We start from the raw sequence: 12,550 nt of genomic DNA on the forward strand, positions 1-12,550 counted from the left end.
TCAATAATAATAGTTTAAATTTGTAGTAGGCCCTATGCGTTAATATTTGTAAACACTCGCACGCCAATTTTCTCCCGACCCGCGGATGTCAAATGGATAAGTGCCCGACTTCACGACAAAACACGTTCATTTTCAATATGCAAAATTCCAGTGTTTAATCATGGCTTACTGTAGCGCAATATTAAGCTTAGCGCAATTAATGGGGGGATACCCAAAAAGTGGTAGCCTACCTGTTAATTTCTATGAGGACGTTTTTGGCTAGAGCTCTCTGTACATAATGTACACTCTGTCCCTCTGTACATTATGTACACAATTCCTATCTACAGAGTCCCGCGCCGCTATTCTGCAGTTGCTCCAAAAGTGATGATGATGAGTTACTCTGAGTCTGACTAAGTAAGATGGTCAAGGGTAGAGACATTGTTGCTTACCAATACTATGCCTTAGATCCCTGGATCGAATCCCACTCCCTTAAGCTAATCTTATATCTTTCTACTTTCTTTGCATTCTTTTTGGTAAGTCAGTTCCAACCGCGATTCACAAATCTTTTTTCTTCAATTTTTGATAAACCTTCAGGACTAACTCCACATCAGCCGTGGAATGCCCTTAAGATACCTAACCACAATCTTGACACGAGAGGCACGCCAGATCCAGAGGAGGGAGGACGCAAGCGATCGTAAGCAGCTGCTGGGAGAAATATCGTCAGCTTCGACCACTGACCAGGCTCTTTTCCACAGAATCATTGCTAAACAGAGGAAAGAGAAGACAGCAGCAACCGCAATCAGCATAGAAGGTGAAATCATAACTGATGACAACGCTATCAGAAGTGAGTGGGCAAACTACTATGAAAAGCTAGCAACCCCAAAGGTAGAGGAACCAGATATGGACCGCCTGCTGTTTAACATGCGTAAAGTGGCAGGAAGCATTGATGACGGTACTGAAATTGACATCACAATGATAAAGAAAGCGATTGACGGGATGAGTAAGAAGAAAGCGGCCGATAGAGAAGGATTCCGAGCAGAACATTTAAAATTACTCTCCTGCTCCCAACTTGCCATGGAAAAGCTCACTGCCATTTTCAACTCCATCATGAAGGCGAAAAAGGCCCCGAAGATAATGAAGACGGCGTACAAGATCCCAATTCCAAAGAAAGGAAAGGACTCCTTATTGCTAGATAACTACCGCGGGATCACAATAACGTCAATCTTTGGTAAACTACTGGAGCTGATTTGCCTCATGTGCACTGAGAAAGACCTCACAGATGGGCAGAGCGGACTTCAGTATGGCTTTTCAGCCGGAAGATCACCATCAATGGCCTCTCTTCTTGTGACTGAAGCCATCGCCGAAACCAAGGAAAAGAAACAGGACCTGCTGATCTGCTCACTGGATGCTCGCAAAGCCTTTGATGTTGTGTCCCACTCTCGCCTCAAACTCAAGATGTTTGGTACACCAATGAAGAAATCTCTGTGGTGTCTGATTGACGATCTGTATGACTCCAGTACAGAGGTTGTGAGATGGTGCGGTGAAGACAGCAGGGAATATGCAGTCCGACAAGGAGTGAAGCAAGGTGCAGTCATGTCTCCGACACTTTACAAGTTGTATGCCAACGATTTGGCATCATCCCTCACTAAAGCAGGGCTGGGACTGCATATAGGCCCTACATACATCGGATCCCCTGGCTGCGCCGATGACCTACTCCTTCTCACATCAAGTCCCATGGAACTTCAAGCAATGATGTCAGTCAGCAACGACCACTCAAACACCAATCTTTATGAACTACATCCAGTGAAATCAGTAGTATGTCCACACCACCAGTCGCAAGCAAGCTCAAGTAAAGCTCAGGAATGGCACCTGGGGGGCAAACCAGCTACTATAGCGGGGGATTTTGTACATCTTGGGCTAAACTGGCAAAAGGGAAAGACGTCCCCTGATATTTCACCGAGGATTACCCTGGCAAGACGGACAGCATATGCCCTGATGGGTGTGGGTTTTCACAGCTATAATGGTCTAGACCCTTCCGCATCAATGAAAATCTATGACACCTTCGTCATCCCAAGACTTCTGCATGGTCTCGAAGCCACCATCTTGTCGACAGCTCAAGTGTCCCAACTCGATCTCTTTCACCGAAAGGCACTAAGACTAATCCAGAGTCTACCGGAAAGCACAGCTAAGTCGGCCATCTACCTGCTGCTTGGAACAATACCAATCGAGGCAACAATTCACGCACGTCAACTCTCCCTGTTTGGAGCCATCACAAGACTCGACAGAAATAATCCACTATGGCAAGTCGCGTAAAGACAACTGTCTCTTAAATCAGATACCTCGAAGAGCTGGTTTAACAAGATATGTAAAACAGCCGAAAAGTATGGCATCAACATCCACCAGGCACTTCAACACCCCTGGAAGAAATGCCACTGGAAAGATAACACCATCATGTTGATTAAGGACTCGTGGACCAACGCCTTAGTTTCTGAAGCTCAAGCCAGAAAGACCCTCCAATGGATGATCCTCGACCAGGTATGGATAGGTCGCCCCCACCCTCTGTGGCAAGCTTGTAAAGGAAAGCAGTATCTAGTTACAGAGGCAACTACAAGAGCGAGACTCCTGGTTGGTAGATTTGGCCTACGACAGGACAGAGTACGCTTCAACAAGCAAGAGATTGATCCCCAATGCCCATTATGTCGCTCGGAAGAGGAAGATGCCCCACACTTTCTAGTCACATGCCCATCTCTTGAGAAGGATCGAGGGAATCTGATCTCGGCACTATGCAGTCTATACCAAGGAGACGGACTACCCCCTCCTCAGACGAAGACAGAGTTGTGCTATGCGATTTTGAACGGCTGGGGATACAGGATGGATGTACTGACCTATTACACTACACACACACTGAATGGCAACACCAAAAATATTAATTCAAGCTCAATTCGAAATACTCCTATAATTTCATTAAAATCAAACACTGACAGGGCCAACTCGCTATGCAACTTAATAATAGCGAGTTTCCGCATCGCTTACGATTACGATTACGATTACGATTTGTGTTTGACGTCATCGATTTTTGGTGCTACGTGATCCCCAGCGAAATCGTCGATGGTACTTTCGTCTCGTTCTTACGAGGATTCCGGCTGATCTTCGTAAGTCAAAAAACGATTACGTGGATAAGCGAAAAGCCTATTTTCCACGCTACATATCAAATTCAAGGTGAAATATTCATTGAAGAATACTTTAGAACATATCTGTCAAACATAGGAACTGCATTTAATGTGATCAACGGCGGTTTTGATCATGTTTTAGCGCCGAGAAAAGTGCACCCATAGCATGAGAGCAGAGTATAGGGCCAATACTACAGTACACCAAGTCGTTGGTGTGAATGCGGAAACAAAATTTCTGGTTCATGCCGGTTTTGAGAGTATTACGATTACGACTTTGAAATCGTAATCGTAATCGTAATCGTAAGCGATGCGGAAACTCCCTAATATGCCACAGACTATATATCGCCAGAGACTGTAAATACAACGACCTTTTATAAGGGTTTCTCGATTCTAGCGGGAGGAATTCGCGAACGAACGAACGAGGCGCTGATTGCGTTCCTTACATATTTTTTAATTTCGACACCAAGGCGAGTTTGAAGATATCAGTGAGACCAGAGGCATTCTCTCCAAAGCAACATTCAAGCATATTATCTCTGCCAGTATTGGCTTCCATTGCACGTGTATTGCATGTAATATGTGTAAAGTGCAAGCTCTATAGTGAACTCACACAACTGTTTGTCGTTGGGAGCCCCAAGCCCCCGTCCTTCCGACATGTTTTAGCACGTGCATTGGGAGAGTCCCCCCCCCCCCCCTGTTTAACCAGTGCATTGGGGAAGTCCCCCAACCCCCCCCCCCGTCCTCCTGACATGTTTTAGCCAGTGCATTGGGGGAACTTCCCCCCCCCCCCCATTGGACTCTCAATAAGTCCTTCTGAGACGATCATCCCGAGGCGATGGAGTGGAACCCCCAACCATCTCGAGTCCTTCTGACACCTTTGAGTGGTGCGCTAATCTCAACCATCAAACCCCCTTCCTTTTCATGCTTTTGCTAATCCCAACCATACCCGCTTCATTTTCATCATGCTAACCTTAACCATATGCCAAAGCATGCCACAATTTTTCCCGCCAAAGGGATCATCAGGACCAATTGAAGTTGCGTATATTCACACTGAGCGTCCTGAAAAAAAAGAACTTCGTCTGGCTCTTTCTTGGGAAGGTGTAAACTGCTGTAAGGATCCAGGTCTCAAACTCAACCAACCAACTCGACTATCTTTATCACAGCAGGTTTATTTCAAACTCGGAAAAACTGAAACACATAAAGTAAATGAATTACAATTAACCAAACATACAAATTACACAGGATATACATGTCTACACGTTCACTACAATTACTAACTTTGGCATCTTCGCATTATACTACTTCAGAGGACGTATCAAAACCGGGGTATCAAACTTCAACCACACACCAAGACTCAATTTGTCTCTAAACTCAACATCAATATATCCACAAGCTAACCTTATCAAATAATCTAATTCATCAAATTCATCAAAGACTACTTCAAAATATAACCTACCCCACAGCAAATACCAGTCAGTCCTCTCACTCTCACCAACCTCAAGCTTCAACTCACTCCAATCACACCTTCCATACAAGCAAACCCTACACCAAACCTCCACCCAACTATATAACAACAAAGAAAGAGTAAACTCAAGGATTAAAACATGAATGTGTTTATTTACAAGTGAATTACGCATAACACACAATGAATGGCCTCGGTATTAAGGATCAATGATTAAAACATGAATGGCACGAGTAGTGGAAATTGTTGCAACTGCTATTGAAAATGTTGATGCGGGTCTGTAAGTTTCGGGACATTTCTTTATATCTTTATTTTTTAATCGAATTGTGGGATGTTGTGCTTTAGAACCATTTAATGAGGTGGTAAAAAGGAAAACAGAAAAAAAGTATATATGAACGGGTGTTTTTGATCAAAGAGTGGAGGACATTTTTTGAAGTTTTCGAAGTGCGCCGATCGGCTTTTAGATTCTGCTGACAGGTCGCAATACTCGCAGATTATCGACATATTTGTTCCAAATTTGATATTTCTAACAAATTCGAGTCATATTCTTTTACAAAATACATTTTTATTTGAATGACAATTACTATATCATCGAGTTTCAGGCCAGTATAATTGGACCTCTCTCAGACCAAAATAGTTGGATTTTGTTGATCCAAGATGGCGGATATTCTCTCAGAGTGAGGTTAGAGTCGCCATCAGCATTTTCATCAGCAGTTTACACCTTCCCCTGTTTCTTCAATTTTGTTGAAAATTACAGGTTTCATAGCTTTTACAAAGACTTTCAGAGAGAGTTCAGTAAGGTATATCATATCCCTGGGACCTTTTTGCCGATTTCAACATTTTATTTGCCAAGAAATCGTTTCAATATGCATGTAAGTGCACCAGGATTCAGACTGTTTCAATCAACTCATAGACTCGACAGGAACACTCGCATTCTCTTTCAACGGTTTATTTTACTCTGTTCGTTCCAAATTGTGCTATAAACTGTTCCAGACCAAGTTCCAAGTTCCGTGAAATCTACAAAGATAGATTTGTACAAGACATAAGCACTATGGCAATAGGATTTTTATACAAAGATGAGTTTTCTGTAACATTGTTCCATACATATGACATGTTTGTCAGATAGTTTACCTTATGAGTCGGGTTTTCTAGCTCATTTAATTTCTTAACAGTTCCGAATCTCTAATTTACTCAAAATCGAAAATGGGGACGCCCAAATATCACACAAAACACGGGCAGCATCCGGATCCGGTTTACGTCAGTCTCAAGGGTACCTGTTACCATAGTCTCAAATCTCAAATCCTAATTAATGCAGACGATGCATTTACATGGCTCTCCAAATTACTACTGGTAATTTTTGCCTAACTAAAACTCCCAAGAACAATACAGGCTATAAGATAAGCCTATTAAACACGTTAAAAGACACCAACAGGCCCTCATAGTCATATCAACACATACTCTCATAGTCGATACTAAAGTAAACCCTTTTAAGATTGAGTTTAGAATAATGGTCTCTTAAAATTGAACTTAGAGTAGGCCTAATGGTTCTAAACTTGACCCTTCATAAAATGCACTAAATCTGATACTGTCTTTATATCAGATACTCTAATTTCGTGTCTCTGTCGCTGTAACAACACGGCATATAAACTAGAGGCAAGCCTGTGCGAGTTTAACTTCCGAAGAACCTACCAAACTCTGCATAAAAAATACAATGCACAATATGGTGCTCTGAATCCACATTTAGATAAAAATATAGAAACAGCATAAAACACGCACAAGATTACCAGGTCATCACCATGAGATGAATCCAGGCTCAATAACCTTCACTCTTAAGTAATTTCATGGACACTGGGTGATATGAATAAAGAGTAGTAAATGCTTTTATCTAAAACTCCATGTACATTTACACCTGGCCTTTCTGTACAAAATTGAAGTAAAAGCATTTGCTTGTCTTTATTCATATCACCCAATGTGTCCAGATGATCACAATCAGCACGAGATGTCCAAGTTTTAAGCGCGTCATACTAGCACTTCATCCAGGAAATTTATCTTATTTTAACGTGATGTCACATAGCGCATTCTTTGCAACTAATTAATGTATATTACTCGTAATTATGGGCTCAACATCAGCCCGTATATCGTTCATCGTTGGCTTATCATCACCCCGTATATCGGTCATCAGTGGCTTATCATCAGCCCGTATATTCTCGAACATTATCGTTGGCTCTTCGTCCGGGAATTCTCGGGTCTCTGCTCCACATCACTTACTCGGCCTCGCAGATAATAACAGCGTTCTGTACTGGTCGTTCAAAGTAGCTTATCTCCTGGGTTCGTTTACCGCTGCCATCGAGGTTTCAATCACCAGCAGCAAGACGGACTTTCCTGACGCATCCATCTCCGTTGTATTGTACGCGCCGGTCAACGATCCAAAGGTTGACCGCGCTCAACGTTGCTTAACTTCCACTCTGGGGCCAACGCGCCAACCACTGGGCCATAAAGGAATTCCCTCATGGCCGTGCCATATACCTGGGGGTACCATACATCCGTCAGCGATGGCAGTGTCCACTCTGCAGGCAAGTCTCCACATGTTGCGGGAGAGATTACCGTCCTTCATGACGACGATATCTCCTACTTCAATGTTTCTGGCTGCTCGATCCCACTTGGGACGTTCCTGGGGTTCGACAGGTATTCTCGCCTCCACTGCTCCCAGAACTGATTGGCCAAATGCTGGATCCGGCGCCACCTCTTCTTCAGCAGTAGATCTTCTTTCGGAAAGTTGTCAGGAGGAGGGACTATTACTCTCGACTTCATAGTGAGTAACTGGTTCGGCGTCAAGGGATGCGAGGACGTGGGGTCATACAAGTCATCCGTAGTCAGGGGTCACCCATTGACAATCGCCATGACCTCGTATAGCAGCGTTCGCAGGGATTTATCGTCTAACTGGGATCCGGCATTGGACAACATGCCAGAGTGGATGCTTCTGACGGATCTTATCTGTCGTTCCCAACAACCTCCGTGGTGGCTCGCATGGGGAACATTCATCTTTAATTCGACGTCACATTCCTACTTGAGGAGGAATTTCCTTATTTTATCAAAATCCATCTCTGCCCATGCTTTCTCTAATTCGTTCTTGGCGCTGATGAAGTTAGTGCCCTGATCACAGCGGAGCAGCGACACAGGACCACGGACCGGTATCAACCTCCTGAGACTGAAATGAAGGAGTCTGTCGTCATCGAGTTGAGGGTCTCCACATGGACAGCTCTCATACCAAGGCATGTAAATAGTCCCCCCCCCCCCCACCTCTTCAATTCTTTTCTTCCCTCCTTTACCAGCCAGGACCCAAACACGTCCACACCACAGTAAGTAAACGCTGGGGCTGGTTCGATTCGATCATGGGTAGGAACGCATTCGTTTGGTCTTGGGCTCCTCCTCGTAATCTACGACAGCGTACGCATTTCTTAATCAGCTTGGTTGCCGCTCTTCTACATTTGATGATCCAATAGCCACCTTGACGACAAGAACTAACTGGCATGCCACGACCCGCATGATGAACAGCCTCGTGGTAGTGTCGCAGCACCAATCGCGAGATATGAGATAGCTTGGGAAGCATGGCAGGATGTTTCACATCTGTTGAAAACCCTCCTCTTCTTATACGTCCTCCTACTCTCAACACTCCTTTTTTGTCCAAATATGGGTCTAGGCGGTATAGGTTGGAGGTCGTTTTGACTTGGAGATTTCGATCCATTGCTCGTCTTTGGTTTGCCATCGCGTCTTTAGTTGCGTCGAGACGTTTCAGAATCTTGATCTCTTTTCCGAAGGCTTGTTGGTGGACAGTCTTCAAAATCAGAGTCTCAGCCTGGCTCAAATCTTTGACCTTTGTGCTGGCTCGTGCATCTGGGGTTTCTCTGTGGCTCTTGCCTTGCAATATGGCTTTGTATTGCAAGCAGTTTGCGATGGCAGTTTTGGCTTTGGACCAGGAAGAAAATCTCTCTAGGCGTCGTAAATGTAAAATATTCCTATACATGTTTTTTTTCCCTTCAGAATAATTTATTTTTACGTTTTAAAAAAGAAAATTGTCAGGACGAAAAATATGGCAGGACTTTTTTTCCTTCAGAATTTTTTCGACGGACGTTTTGCGCAGAACGAAAAATTCTCGCAGAATTCACGTGACTCCTGCCAGCGATCACGTGACTCCTGGCAGAAATCACGTGACCGCGAAAACGATGACGTCGCGCATCATCGCTGCGTTTCCATTTGCCATTTCTGTGTTTTGCCAATTCGCCTTGTCCAGGTAACCTCGACCCTATCCGCCGCGCAGCGGAGGGTCGAGGACGCCTCGTTGATTTACAGTGGACGAACGATATTGCATGTTCATGCATGTTAATACTCGGCGCCCTGGTATCAATGATTTTTCACTGGGCTCCAGGTTACCGGGGAAACCCCGGTTCCAATGCAATATGTACTATCCAATATGCAGTGGCTTGGCTGCGTTTGGTGGTGTTTTATCATTAAAAGTAAGTAAGTACTAGGGTTTAATGCCGATTTGATTACACATTACGGTTAAGAGAAATATGATGATACCTCTTTTGTCGAAATCAGTTTAAAAATCACGTGACCGGACATTTACACTTTGCTTGGAGTATGCGCTAAATCTAGTTCATGACAAGTGAAATGACGTGAAGTACCAGTCTCTGTAATGAGGCAATTCGTCCGCATTCATGGAGTTGGACGCCATTGCTGCATATAGCAAAATCGCCAAACTTCAGAAAAGTTCGTGAGTTGCGAAAAATATAATATATGACGTCATCGGTTTAAGTGGTCACGTGCATTCTGCCAGGAGTCACGTGAGTCTTGGCGTCGAAATAATTCTGAAGGAAAAAAAGTCCTGCCGTATTTTTCGTCCTGACAATTTTTTTTTAAACGTGAAAATAAATTATTTTGAAGGGAAAACAATACATGGATAGGAATATTTCACCTGGTGTTGTAAAATCTTTGTCCTGAGATAAATTCTTGTACAATTTCGCAATTTGTAGCGTGATTCTGGCGTAAAAATTCAGTCCTGATGTAAGAAATTTGTCCTGAATAAATTCCGCTTTGGCATGCCTTGTCAGCCGACTTTGAACTTCATAAGAAGCATCCTTTCCAAGATGGCGGTACGCGAATTTCTTCAACGTCATATGCACCTCTTGCTGTCGTAGACAGTGGAATATGAATACGAATGTACCTTGGAGGTTGGTGAATACTATGAAGAACACCTGGAAGAAATAAGGGTTTCATTTATATGACCGGAGAGTGAGGGTGAAACGTTTTTCCGTTTCTGAAAGACTGTTTTACACGTTTTTCCAGCCTCGTCCCAAGTCATTCTATCCGTAAGAATGCGTGATTTAAGTCTTCCTATCGTCAACAATTGGACCCAACCAAACCAATGTGGTTTGCTAACACGGCGACACTCTAATGCATTCGACGCTGTGTTCAATAAATAATTCAAGGAATTGGGATATCTGTACCTGACACGTCAATTGGAAAACTCCGAGACTACTCTCGGCGCTGACGTCCACAAGGCCGAGACAGCTGAAGATCCAAGGGACGCCCAGCAGGGTCAGCATGACTACTGCTCCGACAAGTTGTACTTTCAGCGCGCGCCTATTATGTGGAAGGCTAAGCTCATAAATATCTAAGCGAGATTACCACAAGAGACTGCTATCTCCCTTTAAACATGTTTGGTCAAGATGTGATAAAGGTGACATAATTTGTTAATACTTTTTTCATTTTGCAGCCTCTAAGCCTATGTGAAAATGTCTATAGCCTTTTCCTGGTATCACTTAACGGTTTATCCCCATTTCGCCATTTCCCATTTCGAAATGAGAAAATGGTGAAATGGGAAACTGGCGAAGTGGGAAACTGGCAAAATGGGAAATGGCAAAATGGCGAAATGGCAAACTGGCGAAATGAGAAATGGCGAAATGGGAAAATGGTGAAATGGGAAACTGACGAAATGGGAACTGGCAAAATGAGAAATGGCGAAATGGGAAATGGCGAAATGGGAAGACACCCACTGAACTTGTCGTTATCGGGAGACTGCCTTTAGATTATGATCGTACATGTACACATGAAATATTTTGTTGGTCTTGGCAACAACCGGATTTTAGATCCCTAGTATATTAAACTGACGAGGAAGATCAACAAAACTAGTCAATCTGGTATGTATGTCGTGATAAGATTCAAGCGAAGCCCAGCCATAGGAGCGATACATAGGATTCGATTTCTCTTGTAAAAGCCCCCTTTCGTCAAAATCCAGAGTTTTTGGAACAAGCTGGGTTTGGTTATTTGAGCTTATTTAGTAAGGAGCAGTGAGTTTGGCCATATGGAGGGTGTTCTCGACTTGTAGGGTTGTATTTGTGGGTTTGGGGTGGCAATGGTGGATGGTTTATCTCCTGTGGTGATGATAGGGCTTTAATGATGTGGAAGCTCTCACACGATACTGCACATGTAAAGTGATTTAAAGGTCATATATCAAGGTTTGAAAACATGCTTGATACTCATGAAATATGTTGAGGGTTAAAAAAACAAGATCCCAGACATTAAAAAAATTCTAATAATAAAGTCATTATTTAGTTATTTCAATTTTCAATTTTAAACTATTTGAATTTCCCACCACACACAACTTTAGATTAGTTCCACATGTGGCCGCTAGGGATTTTTTGATGACGTAGATCAGGTCAGTCAGAACAAAGCAAGATGGCTTCCGCATACAGTTCAGAGAGTGAGAGCAGTGAATTTGAGGATGTTTTGGTCGATACAGAAGGATATTTAAACGTTGAGCCGTACATGTTCGAGCCATTAATATCACTAGATCGTCATTCGGACGAAAGTGATTAGAATTTGTGGTTAATCAATTTGCATGGCAGACCTGCCGATATAGCAAAGAAGACATTGATAGACGGTTGCAGATGCATAACATGTATGATTTTTGAACAGACTAATGTTGCACAATATTGTTTCGCCTCGTCAGTGTTGTATCGCCAGTTATGTCATGACGCTGAACTACTATTGAAAAGTGACGGTATTATGCACAATCATCTTGACGTGACGATATAATGCCGTGCAACGTTAGATGGGCCTAGATGTCAGATGACAATAATCTGTCATTGACAGTGGCTGTCACTGACACTGACCTGTGTCGCTGTCACCTTGCTATGGCTGGAACACAAGAAGACACTATGCGGTATCACAGGCCCCAATAGGGCCTACACATTATGTATAACAACCGACCTCAGCAGCCTCGGGCATTAAATGCAATTGACATGGTTGGAACAGCTGTTTTTAACAAGTGGCATTTAATATTCAGTTGGATGCAGATATCCGGCTTCATGTGATAATCCGTATCGATAAAGTGATCACTGCAAAGTTTGGCCGAAGGCCCAGGCTTCCAACACTCCAAACGTTTGCACTTCCGAATCCACAGCTTCCTCCTCTCTCGTTCAACTGGCTTTGGAAATTCATGAAAATGGGTCCCATCCGTCATTCGATTGTTCTTTGTGCTATCCTTGACACAATTCGGAGCCACACAATACACCATAGTGAATGAAACACATTACTTCCAGGTGTGCATAATTAATTAAGGCCCTCCTGCTTTTATGATTGCATGACATGTACAGATGACCTGATCTACATCACAACTTTTGCTGAACCCGCCGCCTGGCTCTAACAAGCCAGTTGCTAGCCTGATTAGGTAATCAAGTTGTCAAACACATAATTGGCTATATCTTCAAAATGGATGGAGCTAATTGCATTTGGTTTTCTGTATTGTATAAAGTGTTAGGTACACTTTTGAAATCGTCTTACAGCAGAAAATGGCAAAAAACCTTGATATATGACCTTTAAGGTTATATGAGTTGATTAGGAGCTGTTTATACTGACATTCAGTTTTGTTGTAGAGTTT

General features: G+C 43.2%; 1 protein-coding gene across 1 annotated transcript in view; it reads right to left on the minus strand.

The window, feature by feature from the left end:
• Positions 1-483, minus strand: part of LOC135499507 (uncharacterized) — a 46,583-nt gene extending 46,100 nt beyond the window's left edge. Inside the window, exon 1 of the mRNA XM_064790297.1 lies at positions 429-483. The gene's annotated coding sequence lies outside the window, so the exon portion shown is untranslated. The remainder of the gene's footprint in view (positions 1-428) is intronic.
• Between the last annotated feature and the right edge of the window lie 12,067 nt (positions 484-12,550).

The sequence above is a fragment of the Lineus longissimus genome, chromosome 15 (assembly GCF_910592395.1).
Source record: "Lineus longissimus chromosome 15, tnLinLong1.2, whole genome shotgun sequence".
Lineage (NCBI taxonomy): Eukaryota > Metazoa > Nemertea > Pilidiophora > Heteronemertea > Lineidae > Lineus > Lineus longissimus.